The sequence below is a fragment of the Podarcis liolepis genome, assembly GCF_965112155.1.
Source record: "Podarcis liolepis genome assembly, chromosome: 6".
In the NCBI taxonomy this organism is placed as follows: Eukaryota; Metazoa; Chordata; class Lepidosauria; order Squamata; family Lacertidae; genus Podarcis; species Podarcis liolepis.
In genome coordinates this window covers 50065436-50089779 of record NC_139559.1, presented here as the reverse complement: position 1 = coordinate 50089779, position 24344 = coordinate 50065436, and the positions used below count along the sequence as shown (strand labels likewise).

Here is a 24344-nt window from a genome sequence, read left to right as displayed (position 1 = left end):
CAGGACACGAAATTAATTTTGCAGATTCCAAATTGCTCTTTAACATGGAACATCACCACAAGAGAATAATCATGGAAGCCATCGAGATAGAGAAACACCCTCACAACATGAACAAGCGTGACGACACGTCCCGCCTGCCAGACATCTGGAAATTAGCCCTCCCCACAAAAACCGACACCAGATCCAGAGGCACACAGAACGCCACCACCAATCAACCACACCAGACCCAAACCCAGACCCTCTCCACAGATAAATTACAGACACCATCCAGTAACCAAACCATAGTGGCACCTCCGGATGCTGCACCCCCCTGCAATCCCTACACAGATCTGGCTGGCACAGGGCACAAAACCACAGCTCGCCCCTATACACGAAGCCAAGCCAGAGCACAACTAAGTGCAGTACAGCCATCTTCCCAGAAAAACTCTTCACAAATTCAAGAGGTCAAGACACGAAGGCTTTAGCAACTAATCCACACCTAATGACCCACCTAAGTGGTACTCAGAATATCACTCAATAAATCACTCAAGATATCCCTCAAGTAATTAAGGAACAAAAGAAGAAAAGAACACTAGCCTGGGAACTTCCCCTCTGCCCAGAACTTTTGAGGCCATACACCACACCCCTCTACAGTATTTATAGGAACTCAAACACTGAGATCCCGCTCTGTTCCAGTAACAAGAAGCCGAAAGCACCAGCCTGAAGATGACGAGTGAGACCTCGTCGAAACGTCGCCTAGACACCCCAACTTTTACACGGGAAGACACCCGAGGACACCAAAACCTGCATATATATATATATATATATATATATATATATATATATACACACACACACACACACACACACACACACACACACAATAAAAACAACCCAGTAACACCCCCCCAAAAGAACCACATTTTAAAAGGGCATAATAAATAAATCATATCAACCATAAGCCTGGTTAAAAAGGAACATTTTTGCCTGGCACCTAAAGGTGTACAATGAAGGCGCCAGGTGAACTTCCCTGGGGAGAGCATTCTGCAGACAGACAGCCACTGCAGAGAAGGCATGTTCTTGTGTTGCCACCCTCTGGACCTCTCAATGAGGCACATGAAGAAAGGCCTTAGAAGATGATCTCAGGGTCTGGGTAGGTTCATATGGAAAGAGGCGGTCCTTGGGGTATTGCGATCCTGAGCCATTTGAGGCTTTATATGTCAAAGCCAGCGCTTTAAATTTAAATTGGACCCAGAAGCTAATTGATAGCCAGTGCAGTCAGACCAGAACCAAGATGATCAAGGGTCTTGAAACCAAGCCTTATGAGGAGCGCTTGAAAGAGCTGGGTATGTTTAGCCTAGAAAAGAGGAGACTGAGAGGAGATAGCCACCTTCAAACATCTTAAGGGCTGTCACATGGAGGCGGGAACACGCTTGTTTTCTCCTGCTCTGGATGGTAGGACTCGAACCAATGGCTTCAAGTTAAAGGAAAGGAGATTCCAACTAAACATATGGAAAAAAACTTTCTGACAGTAAGAGCTGTTCAGCAGTGGACAGACTCCCATGAGAGGTGGTGGGCTCTCCTTCCTTGGAGGTTTTTAAACAGAGGCTGGATGGCCATCTAACATGAATGCTTTAGCTGAGGTTCCTGCAATGCAGGGGGTTGGGCTAGATTATAGGGAGCAAAACGGCACTTGAAGCCCTTAGGTAAAACGCTTATCTGAGCCGATTCGAAAACACTACAAGATAAGCCCATTATCTTTTCAGGCTGCCAAGGGATGGTCCAAAGCCCAGAAGTGGGAATCCAGAGAGGATATCCCATTTCAAGAACACTTATGCACACTATCAATACTTCTCACGATTACCAAAAGGTCATCTGACAAATGCTGGTGAGCTTTTAATATTGAATGTAGTTTGAATTGTTGATCCAGTAAAACGTCCTGTATGCAATTATTTTAAAAAGCATTTGCTTCCTCACAACAGCTGCACTGGCTCAAATTGACATTGTCTGCAGTTGTCTTGTGTTTATTAAGCTTGTATCAAATATTTTAGTGTGAATATCTTATGCAATTGCCGGGGTATGTGTGTGTGTGGATTCCACTGAACACCTGATCCTTACTTAACAGTTGAATAGGAGACCGAGCTCACATACAGTAGTGCGTATAGGAAAGAGCAGTAGGTGCTTTGGGAGGCAGCTCAGTTTCCCTCAGACATTTCAACAGCCTGTCTAGTAAAGGATCAAAATCCATCTACATACAGAAGAGATGCTAGACATGCAGCAAGACTAATCTGTGTTGACACATTAGGCTGCTGCTTGTGGCAATGCCAAAGTATCTGCTGTGCCTGCCATCTTTTACCCACTGATACATATGGAAGGAAATCTGACTTTTCTGCAAAACTCCGGAGGACAGACACTGCCCTTGCCCCTCCTTGTTCTCCCTTCAAGCAATTTGTGGCCAATTATACACTTAGAACACTGAATGGGAAAGCCTTCCATTCTCTTCCTTTTTTGCTCTTTTTGATACAGACGTTCACAATACATATGTAATTGCTCTAATTTTTCCCCCACCTCCTTTAGGGAGAAAGAGTATTTCTCTTTTTAAAGGATATTAGTAACCCTCTGGCAATTCCATTTATCTATTCGGAACAGTGATTCTGAAAGTATCAGCTCTCTTTCACATACACAGAGAGAGAGAGAGAGAGCACCCGAACACCTTCCGAGACAATGGGAGCTCAGTGTGTACATTACACACACCTCTTTCTGTTTCTTTCTCTCTGTTACAGAAACTGAGACAAAGCCAACACAAAACAACAGATGACACTTTCATAAATATTGAAGTACAGATACCCTGTAATAATGCAGAGTTAACAATGTGCATATTTTATTTATGCAACAGACAGCAGGGATGTGCTGATTTATTTGCTAGAGCTAAAAGGTTTTGAGGCACTACTGGTGCAGCCAAGCAGGAGGGGTTAATGCTAAATTTTAAAATAAAATCAATCAGGAATGAGCACTGCTCCCTTCCATGCATCCAACCTATTCCTCACCTCAAAACACTAAATTTGTCAGGTTTTTAAGTTCCTTATAGCTACCCACTTATTATATAATTAGTAACCATGTCAGCATTTTTCTTGGAGTAAAAAAACACAAACTGAAAAACAGCCAGTCTGCCTCTCCGCATGTTTTAACTTCCTTTCTTAGAGCTTGAACAAAATAATCCCCAGGAACAGCCAGAAGTCATGCTCCTCTTGATTTATTATCATCCACAGACTTATCCCAAGAGAGCAGTAGACTTCCTATTAGACCACAGCATTCTGCTTCCCCAAATTCATCCATATTCTTGTACTTGCTGCGTTTTGCAATGATACAGCATCAAATCCCTTTCCCATGTCAAGCAATTTTCTTCTTTTTTTCTATTGGCCACTAGATCTTCCCAACAGATGTTTCAGTGACTTCCATAGTGGAAGAAATAAATATTAAATAATAAAAAAACAACAACCCACTTTCACAGCAGGGCAAAACATTCAGAAAAGTTACACTGAATGAAGACTACTTTTCGAAGCTGGATGCTTTTCAATTTATTTTAACTAGTTTTGAATGTCACTGCTGAAATACAAATAGATTTCTGGTGTAAATAAATGAAGGCAGCCCAAAACCTACAAATAGTATTCCCAAATGTAAAAAAGGTGCTCACATACAAAAAAGTTTGTGTCATTAGAATGCCCCCCCCCTCCCTGCAAGCCCAGCTCATGGGAAATGGCCTCTTTACTCTTCAGTCTGTGGCTCAGTTACCAGAACAGAGAAGTCTCAAAGGTAGGAAGTTAGATCATTGAAGATGATTGAACCTGAAACATTCTGCCTGCAAGGCTGATGTTCTTCCTCTGAGCTATGGCCCATCCCTAAAAAAAACCTGGACCCTATTTCCAAGCAGTTTCACATCCAAATGCTAACCCAGCCTGACCCTGCTTAGCTTCCAAGATCATGGGTATTACCTAAAAGGTCTCCAGATGACTTCCACTGTAAAACCGACACATAAACACAGCATACCATAGAAAAGAGAAAAACGCATATAAAACACTAACATTCCATACAACCACCTAAAAACAAAATGCAGCCCCCCCCCATAACAGCAATATAAAACTTTGGCAGCACGTTAGTGATAAAACAAAATGGTACTCCTGTCTACTAACCAACAGATAAATATAAAAAACCTCAAATACTGACACCCACCCCAGTCCAGATGTCAGCTATGTCAACCGAGCATTTGTTGTTGTTTTTTTAAATCTCTCCACCCCACCTAACCCTGAAGTCTTGGCCACAAAAGCCATTCACTGCAAATTTTTGTGTGGGTGTGTAGGTTCCCCAAGAGTGATCTGTCAACTCTCCTCTCCTTGCAGTGAGAGCAGCAGCAAACACAGAGCAGGAAGAAAATTGACCTACTCTGCAGCTGCTCTGGCTCCTCCTCCTCTCTTGTTGCTGCTGGGAGTCCCAAAATAGTAGGGAAGGGTAAGGATACAAGTCAGTGTGGGTAATGCTGGGTTTCCAACTTGTGCCCTAGACAAGGGCATGGCTGATCATATATCTGTGAGTAGGTATCTCAGGTGAAAAACATGTCTATTTGTGTTAGGCTCCCAATGTCTCTATTCTTATAGTTTCTTTCTGTAAAATGCCACATGTGCAAAGTCCAGGTGCCAACACTGTACCGCAGAGAGGACCAAACTTTCTGTGGGGAATGTGAAATGCTGCCTAGTTGACGTAGTATCAAATGTTCCACCCACAAGTTCAGATCATTCACTTGCCTACAGGATCATTCCATGCCCACAAGAAATTAACATTCACAATGAAATGGTACTTTAATTTCCTGATTTGTATTTGCGAAGTTCAAGTAATTCACACCACGCTTATTTGCACAGTGTCCTTGGAAGGCCACTGAAACAAATACTTAACATGTGTTCAGCAAACACTTAAGAACATGAGCATTTCCCTGCTCAGATTTGTGGTTTTATAGCAGGCAGATCAGCAGTTCACCACTCTTCCCAATGTATCTCAGATTCTAGCTACTTTGACAAACCATTTCTGGGCCACTGCTGTCCAGGATAAGCTTACTTCACTACTGTGCTTTCCCCAAAGGAACTGCAGATGCATGCAAGACGGTCTCTGTCCCATGCTTTTCACTAGGTTTTAATATAAAACCCTATTCAGCTTGGGACCAGGATATCTAAAAGTTTGCTTCACTTCTTGTGTACCAAATCAATCACTATGCTCTGCAGGAGAGGGCTTCCTGCAGAAACCATTTCATCAGGAGGTTCATTCCATATGAGATAGGAATCAGGCATTTAGTATGGTGGCACCTGCCCTTTGGAACTTCCTCTGGTTACATATCAGACAGCCACCATCTCTATTGTCTTTTCTCTGCCTATTGAAGACCTTTTTTCAACAACCCTTTTCAGTTAAGATATTTATCTCACTCTATATATGTAATGGATTTGAAACTGTTCTTTTAAAAAAAAGTTTGCAAATTGTTTCTATTATTGATGTTTTTACTGTGAAATTGCTTCGAGATATTTTATGGAAGGTGATTCATAAATGGAATCAAGTAAGTAAATGAACAAACAAACTTTAGTTCAGAGAAGTGATATGCCAGTTTTTACCAAAATAATGCCCACAATAATATTTTTTTAAAAGACGCTGGAGGTGACTCTGTAATGTTGCAACACTTCAAATAACTTCCTCTTGATAAATCCTGACCCAAACCATTTATAAGCCAGTTTTCTCACTTCAGTCTCTTTAATATCTTCTGAACTTCACAAGGCGAAGAAACCTAGAAGTCCTGCTCTCCAAGTTATTTGCTATTCTGTGCTGCTGCACAAAGTGTGTTTTACTTTCTGTTTTTGATCCTTGTGCAGCAATGAAAAAGGTGTACAACCTGAAGAAAGGCTTCCTCAGTTCCTTGCTATCTATTACACTTGTCTGCAAAATAAAATTCACTGACATTTAAAAATGGAGCCAACAGATTCTGCTCTCTACAACTGGGAAGGATTTTAATTCACTTCACCTTTTCTGGTTTTCATACTAAAACCACTGAGATATGAGGCACGCTGACTCAGCTTCTTCTTCTCTGCCTCCCATTAAGAGCTGGATTTTGAAAAGGTAATACAAGGAGCACAGATAATAAACCAAGAGTGAGAAGCTTATATTTAGGCCATATGACTAATTTTGAAATGTACACATGTATGCCTCTTTCTCGCTTGCCCTCTCCCTCCTTATCTCTCTCTCTCTCACACACACACACACTGATACACACATAGCAATCACATACTTCCACCAGCCATATAAAAATCTGCAGTTACACATAAAAACTATTATAACCATATAGATATATGTAAAGAAAGCACAAAATCACCTTCAGTATGAAGCAACAGAAAGGCACAGAAGAGTATACACACGGGTCCCATTATCCACACATGTGTTATTCAAAAAAATCCCATATCCGAACATGAGGAATTTGTACCCAAACAAGGCTATACACAGCACAACAGCTGGCCCTGCATGTAGTACTGTAAACAAATAAGAAGCCTTAAGCAAGCCTTACTTTTTGTGTTTTGGTCTGCAGCAACCTTTTTGCCATAAATGATTGGGGGTGGGGAGGAAGGGAGAGAGATCGAACAAATATCAGAGTGGTTTCCCCCTCTCCTTCCTTGTTCACCTTCTGCAAGGTTTCAGAAGGTTTTCCTGTTTTTTTGGGGGGGGAGGGGTCAAACGTTGGTGGTCAGGAAGATATTAGAAATTTCCCCATAGGAATCAATGGAAATCATTGATGTTATGCTAATACTTGCCTAACAAAAGGTTTCCTGAGAACATACTGTTTGGATAGCAGGACCTGCATGTACTATGCTTTGCCTCACTAAGTAGTCACAGCAAGCAAGAAGCAAGATTCTTTTATCTCAGATTCTTTGACCCACAAGCCCCAAGGTTGCCCTGTTGTTCACACAGCACACAGACAAGTCAGAACTGTTAGGCCTAACATGAATAGAAGTCATAACAAAATTTGCAGCATCTCTACCATGGCACTTTATGGTACAGTTATAAACACAGGAAGCTGGGGTTCCAAATGGTACCACAGTGCCCTGAACACCCATGTTTTGGGGAAGATAAAAACTATAAACATTACCTATATTGAGGCAAATGGGCATTTCCACAACTTGAGTAGACACTGATTTTCTGCACTTACTTTGAAGTATTTAATGCTACCTTCCCCCCCAAGATCTGGGCAGGAAACAGCAATTTCAAAACATATAAGAAAACTCCACATTTATACACAACAAAAAATCAGGTACAATTAAAAATAGAAACTGAAAACATTCCTCCTGCCCACTACTATACATTGCAGAAAAATACTGGATCATGGGCAATAACTACAAGTGTCCTTTACAGAACTCAAGAAGTGCTTGAACAAATTGAATCTTCATACCAAGTCACTGCATCTTCTGCTTTCAAGCATATTTCATAGAACAAAAAACCAGCCTCATAGAGTTGGAAGGGCCCATGGATTGGCCAGTCCAACCTCCTCCCAAAGAGGGAATAATCTATTCATCAGCACCAACCTACCTACACACAGATCCAAAGGTCAACAGCCACAGTGAATATTGCTGCATACTACAGAGAAAACAAATGAAGCAAAAAAATGTGCTTAAATAACCAATATATCCATACTGCACTGGCTGTAAAAGGATGGTCGCTGATCAACTCCAGATGCTCTTGGATGAAATTGATCTAACCCAGCCTCTCTGAACCTCGAGTCCCCAGATGTAGTTGGACTACAACACCCATCATTCCTAGCTAAGACCAGTGTTCAGGGGTGACGTCCTGGGCACACCCCACCAACGAGGACAAATGGCCAGTAGTTGTTTTTGTTGTTGTTTTTGACAAAAGCACATCCTTACAGCAGCTCCTAAACTGAACAGAATATACACACACTCATGTACCTAGTGGCTACGTAGCTAGCATGACTTTCCCAGGCTTGTGCCCTGGCTGCACAGTTGAAGCAACAGTAGGACCAGCTCCCACCCCTGTAGGCTTAAGTAGCCTCGTTTGACAAAGTTGCTCCTGTGCTAGCCTCATCAAATCCCTCCTGGTTCTTGGAGATTTGACTGACCCGTCTCTCGCCTGAACTGCATCTTCCTCCACTTCCAACACATCCTGCACCTCCTCTCCAGCCTCTGGCTACTTGGATGCTTCTCCTTCCACCAACCCTGGCTCCTGCCTCATAGGTGGCACAAAACCCTATAAATTGCTGGCTCCCTCTCCTGCGTTGGCCTCTGACCCCCCTGCCTCCACCATGTACTCATCAGAGCCCTGCCAGTCCCTGACAGATGATATAAGTTGTAGCACAACATCATCTGAGGACCCAATGTTAAGAAAGGCTGGTCTAGAGCCATTCCAGGCTGAGTTCAGGCCTTGTTATTGAGCCAAACCAGCCTTGGTCATTCTGATGGATGAACTTTATTTTGAAAAGGAGAATGTGACCCAGCTCCTTGTCCTCTTGACAGCTTCTGACACCTTTAACCATGGTATCCTCCATCCTGGAGTGGGATGGTGGTTGGGGGCACTGTATTACAGTGGTTCTACTCCACACTCAGGGCTGTTTCCAGATAATAGCATTGGGTGTATCTATCTCAGTATTATGGCAGATGCTATGGAGTTCCATTCTGAGAAGTTCCATTTTGTCCTCAGTGCTATTCAACTCCTATTATTAAGAAGCTTGGGGAGTCATTAGGAGATTTGGGGTAAACTGTCTTTAGCATGCTGATGACACACTATTCTATTTCTCTGTTTCATCCATGTCAGGAAAGAAAAAGGAAAGGCCAGCAAGATAAGGAAATATATGAGACACGCGCTTATCAAAGCAGGACAGGGAAAAGAGGAGAGAGACAGTAATTGAAAAAGAGATGCTGCCATTCCTTTTTGCTAACCTGACTAATCCCTTGTAGATATGTGATGTGGTCTTTGAAATAGGTATGATGTTAAACATCAATAGCATATAGCATTTGTGATTTACAGAAGAAGACCAGGATCCTTGCCAGTGTTACGTACATTAATTTGGTTGCAAGTCAATATCCTCCTTAATGGCAAGAGTGAACAACTTAACCTGATAGGTTTGGCAGCCATATGAAGATGTCATAGAGGAGTTTATGTAGCTGGCCTGTCACTTCTTTTAAGAGCTATACTTAGAATCCCATCACTTCCAAAACTGACTGTTGTCACAAATGGTGACATACGTCCTCTCAGCTCTATGAACAAAACCCGAATGGATCTTTCCTGTCAGACGTATGGACAAGCTGCCACCCACCATAGAAGCTCTAGTTCAATATGCTCAATGGAATGACTCCCAGGCTGTAGTCTGGGTCATGAACATGTTACTGCTGAGTTCATCTTCAGGGTACTTTATCTGGACCAAATGGGCTAGCAAAAAGTTAGCAGGGATGTGGTACTATCCCATCCACAAGTATGAACTATCTGACCATGGTAGTTGCTTGGTGCAATGAGCCTCTGGTTCTTGGAGGATAGGGGGAGCCAGTTGTCCTACAGAAGCTGAATGAAGCAGAAAGGTATGCATACAAGCCCCACCACGGTATGTAAATAAGCCCCCCCCCATTCATCTGTCATAGTATTGCCTACTCTGATTGCAAGGGTTTCAAGCAGCACCTTTCCCATGACAGCTATGAAAGGCAAGAAAGCTTTGTTCAGAAAACAGAAGTCTCCCCAAATGAGGTGAAGAAAAATGCCTGGCAAGACAAAGCAAGATAGTAATAAGTGCGGGGGGTGTATGTGTGTAAACAATTTTAAGAGCTTTGCTAAAAATATTAAATTAACAACAACAAAATACAACAAAAACGGGAAACAAGCAAGGGAGGTGGTTACTGTCAGAGGACAAAGGACTGAAAGAAATGCTACAAGTGGATAGAACACTGCAGTTAATCTGAACAAGTTCTCTGAATCTGTCTTCAGTGAGGGAAGATGGAAGACAGATACCCACACTTGAAATAGATTTTTTCCAGTGAGAGCAACTGAGAACTGAAACAAATAGAGTTGACAAGAGTTTAAGTTATGGCGCTGACAAATTAAAAATTGATGTTGCTGTGTCCGAGTGGCATCCATTGAAGTTCGTAAAACTACAGTGTCAAAATGCTGATCTTCTAACAAAAATATGTAACTTATTCCTAAAGTTGACCTTCAGTGCCAGAGGATTGGAAAGAAAGCAACATATAAGTGATTGTTAATAAATAGTTTTCTTTGGAGGGGTGTGGAAGATAAGGAAATTACAGGTTACCTACCTTAACATCTGTTCCAGATAAATTGGTAGGTACAAAGTGTTATAAAAGACAGGAGTTCTGTACTACCAACCTTTTTGGATTTGAGAGTGTGGATAGAGAACTGAGTAGGTATTACAGACACTGGTTTCCATTTATTTATTTAGATGAAGTTCTTCATCAGTGGCTCTGAGCAAATTTAGCAGACATGGGATAAGAGGACAGGTTCTCCTGTGAGTTACTATCTGGCTGAACAATTAAAAAAAAACCTAGCATATTCCCTCAAGGTTCAGTAATGGGACTGATGTTTTTTCATCTTTTCTTAAAAGATACGGGTGACATGGAAGTATCCAAGTTTGCAGAAAAAGCCAAATGATTTGGGATAGTGAAAACCCAAGTAGGTTACCAAGCACCGTGATTTATCCAGGCTAGGTGAATGGGTAAACAAAGTAAATAAAGTGAGGTTCAACTAAATGAAGGGTAAAATGATGGGGCCTGGGACAATATAAGGTCAACTTCACAGACAGTTTGATGGAATCTGAAATTGTGGTGAAAAGAGATTTTGGGGTTCATAGTGGAAAGCTGAATGAAAACGTAACTCAGTGTACTGCACCTATGAAATATTGCAAATTTAATGCAAGGGATCATTAGAAAAATGAATTTCAAATAAAACTGCCAGTTCCATAATGCCTATCTCTATGGTTACAAGCACATTTGAAATACTGTGCAGTTCTGGCTGCCCTATATCAAAGACAACTCGAAAAGGTGCAGAAAAGGGCAACCCAAATAATTATGGCTGGAACACCTTCCCTACAAGGGAAGGCTAAGGTGTTTTAGTCTGTTCAGCTTCTAGTTTAGAAAAAAGTGGAGATATCATAAATCTTAGGCATGGCTTGAAAAAAGTAGATAGATTCTGATATTATATATGAAGGAAAACCTCTTTAAGGATCATTCAATGCAGTTGTTCAGTTTTAGACACAATAAAGTACTTCTTCATACAACATATAATTTGCTGCCCTGAAATATGGTGATGATCATTGGCTTTAATTACTTTAAAAAGAGATTGGATACGTTCTTGGAGGATAAAGATAGCCAACATGATGGTTCCATGATGGCTCTATGGAACAACCAGATTCAGATGTAGAATGATATAGGATACCAACTGCTGGAGAGCTTTGCCTTCAAGCCCTGACTGTGGGCATCCTGGCACATCATGTTGGCCGCTGTAGGAAGCAAGATTACTGGACTATATTAATGTCTGGTCTGGTCTGGTCTAGTAGGAGGTTTTAAAACCAAGTGTCCTCGTTTCAACAATAAACATGAGAAAGCCAACTTGAAATGCACATCACTGTTCAAGTCCAAATGTAAGGAATCTTGTGTTGTAAATATAAAGGATGTGATGGATAGAAATTTGTGTGTGCGCGCAGATGCATAAAAGATCCATGGCTAGGTTCAGCTAAGTTGTTATGCTAGCAGATGCCAGCACAATGAGTCCCACGAGTGCAATGGGACTGCCCCCATCTCCTCCCAAATCTGAGTGCTAGGGGAATCCCCCAAAACAGTGGGGGAGGGGGTGGAGAGAGAGAGAGCTTGTACTGATGGAGCAATTGCCATAGTACAATGCTGAATTACACTCACATTTTTCTATAACTGACTCAGGCATATTTGTCCCAAACGGAACATACCAATTAATGTGCAAACTGAGTATCATACTTTGATGCTAGCCAAATTCAGAATGGCTCCTAACCAAAATATGAACTTAAGTACTTAAAATCTTACCCCAACGTTCAAAGAAAAACGTCCAATTCACCAAAGTTAGTATTTTTGTCCATCTTTTAAGGCTAATGTGAAACAGAGACAACTAAGCCACCAAGTGAATTAAGGTCATGGTGGTTGCCAAGGCAATAAGCTAAATGTAACAGGAAAAGCAGAAATGGTCAGCAGAGGTTTTTAAGCAGAGGTTGGATGGCCACCTGTCATGTATAATTTAGTTGAGATTCCTAGATGACTCTTGGGGTCCCTTCCGCCTCTACAATTCTATGATTCAAAAAATTTCTAGGAGTTCAAGTATAATCCTCTTCAGAGTTCTATACAGTGGTACTTCGCAAGACGAATGCCTCGCAAGACGGAAAACTTGCAAAACGAAAGGGTTTTTGGTTTTTGGAGTTGCTTCGCAAGACGATTTTCCCTATGGGCTTGCTTCGCAAGACGGAAACGTCTTGCAAGTTTGTTTCCTTTTTCTTAAAACCGTTAATACAGTTGCGATTTGACTTTGAGGAGCAACTCATAGCACGCGGTGTGGTAGCCTTTTTTGAGGTTTTTGAAGACTTTGGTGATTTTTGAAGCCTTTCCAAAACTTTTCCGACACCGTGCTTCGCAAGACGAAAAAAACCGCAAGACGAAAAAACTCGCGGAACGAATTAATTTCGTCTTGCGAGGCACCACTGTATACCGAAAGCTGCACACACTTCAGAAGATTGACCTCAAACTTGTGTAGGGCAATCATGATGCCAATGTGGGAGAAGCTCATGTGTTAAATTAACCCTAATATGGCATTCTTGAAAATGGCTTACATGTTAAGTATGGCAATTATAGTGTAAGTGAGAATACTGATATAGTAAGAATCCTATCTGAAGAGGGCTATAGTTGAAATCCTGAAAATGATATTCAAAGGTGGGGGGGGGGGAATCTATTGCTTCCCTTCATCTCAGTTATTTTTTTGTGGGATGATTCAAAACACTGTGCCTAAGCAAAGATTGGAATTGAGAATTACGTCTGAAGTGTGTCTGGGGTAGAAAATAGATTTTGAAGAGTAACGGTGTGTTGGGTCCTGAGGTTTGTTACATATTTCCATTAGAGAATTGGTACATTTCCTTTAAAATCTGAACACTGATCAACCTCAAAGCCAAATACATGCATAAATGCAAATGCAAATGCAATGTCTTTGTTTTAATTTTCAAGAAGCAATATATCACTGTAGGAAAACAATGATTTGCTGATCACTGGGCTTTTCTCCATGTTTTAGTATTTTAAATGTTAAGGTTGAAACTTAAAATTATCAATGGCTCTAGGCCATAAGCTAAATAACATAAATTCATCCTCGCTTATTATTTCTATAGCACTTAGTTTACTAATATACTAAGTATACTTAAGTGTTTTGCAATACATAACTCACAATAGTCCTTGCCTACAAGCTTAAAATCTAATAAAGTAACATCAAAAGGCTTCATTTCAGAATTGTAAATTAATCTGTCATAATTTAGCTCAGTTTTATCAATTTAGTAAAAACCCCTAAGATTCCAAAACATACTAAGTGCTTCCCAGTTCCCTGAGCAACAAGGAATTCTAGTGGCAGCGCTTTTAGAACAAGAGAACACTGGAGACTTATTGTGTTTTCTTTAGAAATATACAAACAGTGCAAACTACAACAAAATAAAAATCCTACAGCAGGAAGCAAGACTGCTAATCCCATTTCAGGTTCACTGAGAGCCAGCTTGAATAAAATATGGGGGGTGGGGTAGGTAAACCCCACATAATCTTATCAAATGATGTGGCGCGCGCGCGCACACACACACACACTCACACTATTTGAATGGGAATGCCCATCCATTTTAGAGAGCCTGGCCGGCCTCCTCAAATATTTTGTTTGGGGGGCCAAAGACCCCCTCAGTCCCTGGGAGTTGGCTCCTATACTGAGAGCAACTTGTGCAGCCCCACCCCTTATTTCCAGACTGCACTGCAATTTCAGGTAACTCCAGCTAGAAATCTCCCTCAAATTCAAACTGTAAACTACTCTGAACTATTTATGTGTCAACCCATCTAGTTCTGAGGGATGTCATCTTCCGAAAACTGGATTGCAGGCATCAGAAAACACATTGCAGACATTATAAAGACTATTTGGGTTATTTTGCTGCAGTCCCTGGCTACTCATTCTCAGGGATCATGATGGCCAAATTCACAACATTACAAACTCTTCTCAGAGGAAAGGTTCTACAGCATTATGAACAAGCCCCCCCCCCCGTGTGTGTGTGTGTGTCAACTTTTACATGAACAAGACACAATTTAAAGCTTTCCTAATTTTATATTTGGTCCATGACAACTTTAATCTTAAATTCCATATTTTGAATGTTAACATTTATATTTTTAGGTGGCATTTTTTTAAAAAACAACAACAATCTCCCAGGAGATTCACCACATAGTGCTCAATTCGGCACTTTTCCATACATCTTCCTGACTGATCCTTGGCATGCATACACTGCAAGGTGCCACTGATTATTCATAATGAAGTGCTGGTGCACACCTTCTCCTCACTCCTTAGTGCCCACGCCTGAAGGCAAGAGTTCTACAGCGGTAAGGAATGCACAGAGGCATGCATCAACTTTCAATTGTAAACAAGAGTCACTATACTGCAATCTGGGTCAGGTGGGAGAGTGTGAGAAAAGAGTTCCATTAAGCCCTATAAGCAATCTCCTTTCATGGATGCAGAATTACTCCGGAGTTAGCATGTGCTGGATCATGCCTTAAAGCTGCTAATGAACTTGCAATGGCTGGACTATGAATGCAAGCTGGTCTATTTCTTCCAATTTCCAAAACACTAAAAATACAGGATATGTTTCATGTTTCCCTTTTTCCTTGTCATCTACATAAGTGTAAAGCAGGCACGTGCTGCAGATAGTTGCCCACTAATTCATGCCAAAGACGGTGATGGGATGAGGAATGCTAGTGTGCTTGTCCCTGCCCTCCCTGAAAGTGTAATATGTTTACTCATAAGTAAGGTGGATTCATGATATGGCTCTGTAAAAAAACAAAAACAAAAAAAAGGTTAGGTGGAGTTTAAAAATAAATCATAACTGAAAAGCAGCAAAATTAGTTCATTTATTTATGTATTTTAGATATAGATGTATCCTAGTTGGGTATATATGTGTGTGTATATGGACTGTTCCTGGGTGATGGGTATCCACAGATATGTTTCCCTCCAGGCCAGTTCCATAAAAGTACATGCATATACCTTCACCCCAGGGTCAAAGACTGAGAAATATGTTGACTCCTTTTGCCTAAAAGCTCACACCTGCATGCTGCTCCCTGATGCCAGGTTCCATGTACAGCCCTGGAAAATTGGGATAGAGGTGGACTCCCCCCTGAAAAAAGTAAGATTTTCCTGCATACTCCGGTGTTTCCAAACCTTGGGAATTGGACTACAATTCCCATCATCCCTGGCCACTGGTGCTGCTAGCTAGGGATAATGGGAGTTGTAGTCCAAAAATAGCTGGAGACCCAGGGATGGGAAACACTGCTCCCAGAGTTCCCCTTCTAGCAAGAAGTGCCTACCCCTATTTTTATGATCTCCTTTTTGAGCCTGATGTTTCTGTATAGAATGGTTGGGGTAAAGCTCAGTAATTATGTTAATCTGGAGTGTGAATGTTGCTATAATATACAATCCTCTTTGATCCTTCTATTTGCATTTTTAGGAAAGTGTGCTGGAATTATCACAAATGCAAGTTAATGAAGGTTTGGTGTGTGTGTGTGTGTGTGTGTGTGCGCGCGCGCATGTGTGCGAATATGTGCCACGGGAAAGAATAACAAGGGAAAAAAGTAGGCCTGTTAACAAATGAGAAGGGGAATTAAATTAACGAGAACTTTAAATGCCAGATTGCGAGGTTGCCTTTAAAAAAAAGTCTTCAACAAGAAGAATAGAAACCTTGATTAATAAGAAAGCAAAATAATGTATAAGCGAGTAGGTATGGAGAAATATTAATGTGCACAGTATCTCTGCTTTGTTGTAACACAATGAACACAACTTGGGTAGCTGTGAATAGACAGAGGCAAAGGGGGAGATAAAAGGGGATACAAAAGGATACACGGCAGTGGCTCTCTAAGAGAGGGAAGAGAACGTGGTCTCTTGGCAAGCAAAAGCTTTTAATTCAAACTTTTAATGCCACTGTTCCAATGTTAAGAGCAGTGGGGTGGGGGTGGGGAAGCTGACTACCTTACAGTGCAATTCCAACCATGTCTACTCAGAAATAAGTACTATTTAATTTAACGGGACATGTCCAGGTAAGTAGAGTCTGGATTGCAGCCTTGAATATGAGGGCTTAAACTAGTAAGTGAACTAAAACATAACTGTTTCCATCATAGAATCATAATGAAGAAGACAAAGGAAATGCAGAAGTGTTACACCAACATGTATGTATAAAGGTCAGAAAGCATAAGCCATGCACATTCAAGTGGCCAGGGTGGACATGATGCAGTAATGCTGAATAAGCCTCCTGACCAATAGCAAATTCAACATGAGTTTGCAGCCAAGGGAATGGAAAAGGGGGAGCAGAACTGAAGTTGTGAGCTACCTTTAGGGACTTCATTCCACTGATTACACTTTTCTGGTCCACATTTTATGGAACGGTTTGCCTTCTGCCTCCCACCTGCCATTTGTGCTGAGTAAATGTGTAGTCCACAACGTTACAAAACCACAAGACAAACTTTCTACAGAAGAAAATGTCTGATCAAAATCAGGCTACTATTTTCTTAGGAAAAGGGCAAACAACATCCGTTGTGATACACAGGCAAAACAAGGCAGCATTCAGAGTAGATAAAAGAAATGGCAAGTATTCCCTTGAGAGGAAGAATATGCTCACAGGGAACTCTCCCACAAACCCAAGCATCATAAGCCATTCTCACTTTTATTCTGGAAGTGTATACCAGGTGTCTGGCACTTTTCTCACTTCCAATCCTTCTGTATTAGCCACCTGTTCTGAAAATATCTGTGGCTTTTTTTCTAATTATCTTGAGGTTGATTTGTTGCTTTAAAGGCAGCACCTGCCCCTCCATCCTATTTTTATTGTGCTGCAAGCATATGTAATTTGCTTATGATAGTAAACAGAAGGAGTGCAAAGGAGCTTCACTAGCTCTAATTAAAGCAGGGTGCATCCTACGATTTTATCCATGTAGAACACAGTTCACTTGTTTGTTTAAATGTACAGGCTTAGTTTGCTACTGTCAAAGTACATGTGTCAGTAGATGACAACAATAAGCTGCTGAGGTGGGGTTTTTCTGCCAATCCTTTAAAATGCAGTTGTGATGCACAGCTCAAAGGATAGGTTCCTACAGATTCTAGACCAGTGGTTCCCAATTATGGGTCTGGGGACCCCTAGGGATCCACAGCCTGCACCCATGGGGTCCACTTTTTTTTTTGCATGGTAATATTGTGATATTTTATGGTCTGTTTTAGTTCTGTGTGATTTTTCAATATATTAGCCAAAATCGGTTCTGAAATCACACTGCTATAACAATTTTGACCCAGCAATACATTGCCCCTCATGTGAGGGAGAACAGAGCAGCCGATTTCAAGGCGCCACTGATATCGCATGATCATCTCACTACTGCTGTGATACATCCTGCTGCTTTCAGTGTTATGGATCCTGCTCTTGCAGTTGCTACTTTTTGTGTAGGGATGGCTCAGGCTGGCATCTCGACCTTCTGCTAGTTAGCAGTCTGGTTCTATAAGTACCCCAGGCCACACAAGTGGTTTGTAAGTCTTGCTGCAGCAGACACTTAGCTAAGGTTATGACAGGTGTTTGGAGATCCACGTGCCAGTGTTGTCAACACCTTGGCACTTCCATGCCAACTGTTTTCTGACAGCTGGGGAGTGGTTGAGAAACAGAGCACCCAGAAAGTAATCAGTGGTGTGGTTCCTGACACCCTCCTTCATACCAAAGGTTTCCATAAGACCTCCGGAATGAATTAAGTTCGTAACCAGAGGTACCACTGTAGCAACTATTAATACAGCAATGACATAAATTTTTTCTTCCAATTTATACAACTCTGGGTAAGGAGCAATACACCCATATCTGTCACTGAATTAGAGCTGTGATAATGGAATGGGGAAAGTATTTTAATCCAATGGGTGGGGTTTTTTTGGACATACCCAACAGGAAACTCCAGCATTTCCTTAATTTTTAAATTAACAGAGACACACAGGGCTTTTTTTTCAGCCGGAGCTCAGGTGGGTGCCATTGTCCTTGTAAGAGAACAAGGGAGGAATTTATGGTGAGGAATTTATGGCACCTCTTTTTCTAGAAAAATAGCACTGGATACATGGATGTTCGTGGGGGAGGGGGGTAATTCTGGCTTAAGACACAGAATTCAGGTCCAAGGATTACTCAATGTAATAGGCTGCTCCTCCTATATGTTACTGGGAGGTGGAGGGGAAGGGAGAACTGACTGCAATGGAACATGGAAACAGTTAGTTTTTTACATCAGCAGTGCCATAGCAAGCACATTAGGAGTTCGAGGACCCTGCTGCAACTGGTCAGGTGCATTCAGTGTTCTTTCCATCACAAGCCAATCCTATACCTGCTATTAAAGACTTCTTTATGTGTTTCAAGTAAATGGCTGTTCACAGCAGGTCACTAATCTTTAACTTTTTCCCAGCAGGGAGTCAAGTTCAGACTTCAGTGACCCTCCTTTATTGCCTTGAATACAGACACTGCTGTTGAAGACCTACACTTTGAGAGTTACTGAGCTCCCAGAAACGCAAGAGTGACACAAACACATTCTGCCTAAAAAATTCCTTTAAAACTCAGCAAGGGAGAGAGTTATGGAGAATCTTATAACTGCTGGTGATCTAGGAATTTATGAGCTCCTTTATTCTTTATTGTAGTGTACAGCTGACCTTGTTCCGGGAGTCCTAGATCCAAATTTCCTTACAGCCATAAAAAACAGTGCACAACCTTGGACTAGGCACACCGCATGTATTCAAACATAATGCTAAACCATGCTTTATTTAATAATATTTATAAACCACTTGATTGTAAAAAAACCCCACAAAAATGCTCAAAGTGGTTAAAAACCTCAAAGCACTTCAAAAACTAGCTGCAGTTGTGCTGCTGCCATGAGATGAGAAGCTTTTGCTTCTGTTTTAGATGAACCACAGTTTAGCATGTTGCTTCAGTCCTAACCTATGGTTAAACTTAACGAAGGTCCAAACTGGAATGACATAGTGGGTAACTTGAAATATGAGCAAAAGCTTATGAATTCCTCCTTGCAGCTGCATCAGTGAAGGGGGGGGTACACCAAGGCAGCCCAACTTAACATCAATAGATTGTGCTCACATAAAATAGAATGACTCCGTATATATACACTTCCCTTAACTCTCTGGAGGACAGGTAGGATACAAATGTTTAATCAATGGAACAAAAGTAATAAAATAAAAAGAGGTGGCCAAATTGTTCAAGGCAATTAAAAAAAGGATTGTAAGGAGCTCTTAAAGGATCTCTCCAAACTGAGTGATTGGGCATAAAATGTTAATGCAATTCAAGGTACACAAAGTAAGTGATGCACATTGGAGCAAATTGTCTAACTTTGGATTTACACTAATGGGGTGTTAACTGGAGATGACTGACCAGAAACAAGACCTTGGGGTTGTAGTGGGTAGTTCAATGAAGTTTGTCAACCCAGCATGCAGCAGCAGTGAAAAATAAGAGTTATGTATTAGGGATTATTAGGAAAGAGACTGAAAGGAAAACTGTCAAAAGCATAATGGAATTGCGTATGCTGATGCCACCCTTGGAATACTGTGCAGTTATGGTTTCCTCACCTCAAAAAAGATATTGTAGAGTTGGTAAAGGTTCAGAGAAGGGCAACCAAAATGATCAAGGGTTTGGAACAACTTCCCTATGATGAAAGGTTACAAAATTTTAGGTTTTTTAGTTGAGAAAAAGGCCAGTAAGTGGGGGTATGATAGAGGTGTATGGCATTATGGTGTGGAGAAAATGGATTGAGAGAAGTTCCACTCCCCTTCTCAATCTCTTTCTCCCAAGAATCTGGTACATGTTGTAAGATATAGGACACACAACAGAAACACACTGCATAGTAAGAGGGTGGAATTTACTCCCAAATTCCACCGAAGTAGTGATGGCCACCAACTTGGATGGTTTTAAAAGAGAATGAGATGAATTCATGGACAATGAGGCCATAACTGGAGATTTGTCATGGTGGCTATGTTCCCCCTCCACTGTCTATGCCTCTAAACATCAGCTTCTGGGAATCACAAATGGAGAGAGTGCTCTAAGCATTTGGCTCCTGCCTATTAGCTTCCCGTAGGCATCTGACTGGTTCCTGTGAGAACAGGATTCTGGTCTACATGGGCCATTGGCCTGATTCAGCATGGCTCTTCTTATTTTTATTTTTTAAACTCTGTAAAAAGGTAAAGGTAAAGGATCCCTGGACGGTTAAGTCCAGTCAGAGGCAACTATGGGGTGCGGCACTCATATCACTTTTCAGGCCGAGAGCCGGTGTTTGTCCAGAGACAGCTTTCCGGGTCATGTGGCCAGCATGACTAAACCGCTTCTGGTGCAACAGAACACTGTGATGGAAACCAGAGCACACAGAAATGCCCTTTACTTTCCTGCCACAGCAGTAGGTATTTATCTACTTGCACTGGTGTGCTTTCGAACTGTTAGGTTGGCAGAAGCTGGGACAGAGCAAAGGGAGCTCACCCCATTGCACGGATTCGAACCACCAACCTTCCGATTGGCAAGCCCAAGAGGCTCAGTGGTTTAGACCACACACCACCCATGTATCTTTATAAACAGCAGAGTACTTTAACCTTGCATGGTCCTTCTTGGGAGATTAAAAATAAAACACCCTATTCCCACAGATCCTTGAGTCCCAGCACAGAAGAAAGAAGCAGACAAAGACAAGAGCGAGGGTTACAATGAGCAGCAATATTATATAGCTATTTAATGGCGGGGGGGGGGGCAGTGTACACGAGAAGGGTTAAAGCAAACACAAGAGCAGATTTATGAGAATCTGAAGGAGTAGGCAAGAAAATTAGTACATAGTAAAGCATCATTTGAGGCCCAGAGGGCAAAAAGAAGAAAAGAAATAAAGCATGTGCAAGAGCAAGCTAAGAAGACACATAGTGGTGAGTGTGAAGGTGAATTGGACACACTAGGGAGGACAAGGCAAAGGAAGAAGGGAGCCAAGTACAGCATCCCCTTAGAGACCAGATATTCTTAGCCATGTGCAAAGCACAGAATAATGGCATTATTAATAGCTCAGTTTCAGTTTATTAGTCAATCGAAAAAGGTTTTAAACATCCAGATCAGTGACTTTTAAAAAAGCAAAGGAAAATGTACTCTAAAGCAACAATAAATTCTACATCAGCTTGACAATCAATCTCCTGAATGTCCACAAAACCCTCCCCAAATTTCTAGGGCTGGATAGTAAACGCAATGAGCAAATTATAGTAAGAAAGTAAACGTTAACAATTATAGTGATGTACAAATTATAGCAGAATATTGAGGTTTTATAATGGTTATTCAGGATGGTACAGTGGCTAATATCTATTTTTAAAAGTAACAAACACAAAGATTAATTAGAAACAATAAAACATGTAATATCTGGTTTCCAAGTCACATCTAATACAGAATAGCTAGTTAAACACAAGTAAGTTATGAAGATGTTTCACCATACATTGTACATAACTGAACAATTCAGAACCACCTCTTTTGCAAATAAAGTCCTGACCCAGTTCTTGAGAGCAATAATCACACTTTATTTTAGGATCAAACTCTAATAGATAAAAGAATAGATTATAACAGATCAGACATAAATCTAGTTTAAATTCCAAAGTCTAGTCTTGCAAACGAAATGTCTGGAAATTCAAGATAATTAATAGTAACCCTTATAATACTGACTGCAGTAATTGTTCTAAATATCATGAAACAAAAAAGAATACATGTGCAATATATAAAAATATATGGTAGTAGTAGTAACAACAACAACAATGTATATTAAATTGGCTGCTTTTTGCATTAATTTCACAACTCTGCCATATAACCAGGACATTTCTAAACAGTGATGGACACTCCTTACAGAAAGAGGCTTGAGAGACTGGGACCCCACTCAAGCCTGAGAAAGCTACTGGGGCTACTTCTGAGAAAGGAAATGACGAATAACAGTAATAAGTACTTATATGGTGCTTTAGAGTATTCAAGTCTTTTCACATAAAGCTTTGTTGTAAGGAAAACTGTAAGATTACACTACATAGCCCAACACTGTAGGTGAAAGGCTAAGGAAGAAATAAGAGTGGTATGCCTAATAATGCAACTTAGTAAATTCATGGTAGAGGTCAGATTTGAATAGACAACTCAGCCATTACACTCTGCTTGAACAAATTAGGCAACAGAAAGCTCCCTTGTGCCACTGTTCCCATCCCCCAGCAAAGGATCACAATCAAGAAATTGTGATTCTTGACTGGGCCAGCTGATGCTCCTGAAGGACAACCTGCTATTTTGCCTGCAGGAAACAGGTATCAGAATTGCAAAATTAATTTAGTGAGTGAATACACAAACATGTATTGAGCTAATCTTAGATTCAAAAATTTCTCTTTATGAATAAAGAGCAGTCACAAGTACTAGAAATCTTTGTACTAGAAATATTGATGGAAGAGGTATGATCTACAGAGGCATTAGAAATTATGTCAGGTCAGGAGTTTCCTTGTTTTATAGACACCAGGCTAACAGGTCAGTTGGAGGTCAAAAAGAAAGTAACAGTTTTCATCATTCTTGATTATCTTTGAGAGATTCTGAAGCAGATGGAAGCTGTTCAGCCATTCAGGCTCAATTCTATATTTCACTCTGACAAGGTTTTGGCACCCGGAATAGAGAAGGACTAGAACAGGCATATTTATTTCTACTTAAGCCCCCCTTACTATTGCATTTGACAATGTGTTGTCAGTCAGCAACAAAGCATGATTAATCACACACACACCTGCCTCCCTCTACAAAGTTTACAGAAATCTTCCTTTACACTTCAAGAGAGAATTTATGAGAAATGTTTCTTTCACTTTAAGAATTAAGACCATTGAATGTTTCTGTAGAGAACAATTCTCCTTCCATCACTCAGCCACATATATCCTAGTGTCCTAGATGTACTGCACCTTTTTTACAAATTTGCCCCCAAATTAATTAACTGCAGATGTGACTTGTGACAACTTCCATTTCTCAAATCGAAAGAATCATCTGCCATCCTCCCTTATTTTGCAAAGTAGCCCAGCCCAGCCCCCACACATTGTGTCACAACAGACCCTGAAACAACAAATGGCAGTATTTTATTCTGAATAGAATGGAGAAGACACCTAAGGATAATTCACCTAATTAACCTCAAGGTTTGGATAATTTTTTTACACCCCCCCCCCCAAGTTAAAAACAGCATGCTGTCATTTGATGTTTCTCTCATACCACAGGCGGCTGGCACAGAGGAGAATAGGAAGACTTTGAGTGCAGCAAATGCAGGCAGCAAAATAGTAAGAAGGGGGTGAAATCACCTTAGCCTCTGCATTAGTGCTCTGTCAAGACAAATCCGCAAGCAAGCATCCAGGGTGTATTCTTAATGCTAAAAGAACTTCCGTTGCTGCTGAAATAGAATGCAGAAATTCCAGGAAAAGTTAATTTGGACAGCTAGTTATGGTATCAAATACTTAGCCTTTTCACTAGCTGCAGACTGCAAGAGAACCTTTTAACAACACAAAACTGTTTGTGCTCATTCAGGACCAGACTCAGCCCTACTGACATGACTGCACCTTTTTTTCTGCAAGCTTCAGTACAGAGACAAGGAACATGGAGACGGGCAATGGAAATTCTTCAGGTCATTTCAAGCTGATATAAACAAAAGCCAACATGACCTGAGCAGCAATCATGCTGAATCCTGTTATAACCAGCTGGGTCTGCCTGCCTCCTGCTCTCCCCTCCCCCCCCCCCGCCACCCTCCCCATACTCTCTCTCTCTCTCTCTCTCTCTCTCTCTCTCTCTCTCTCTCACACACACACACACACACACACACACCCTCTATCTAACTGGTAGATGGGCTGCCTGGACTTATGCAGATTGTACCGCAGTGGAGTGCATAGAATATTAAGCTGCTGTAAGAGCAGCATTATTTATTTATTTAAAATAGGTGATATAAAAGGATAACAGGGGTTGGTTTATTGTTTTATCTTTGTGCTGTATGACCTTCCTTGACCCTCCACTGGGTGTGGAGGGTCTGTAACAGGAA

General features: G+C 41.1%; 1 protein-coding gene across 25 annotated transcripts in view; it reads right to left on the bottom strand.

The window, feature by feature from the left end:
• PTPRF (protein tyrosine phosphatase receptor type F) overlaps positions 1 to 24344 on the bottom strand; it is a 474052-nt gene that overhangs the window by 176755 nt on the left and 272953 nt on the right. The window lies entirely within an intron of this gene.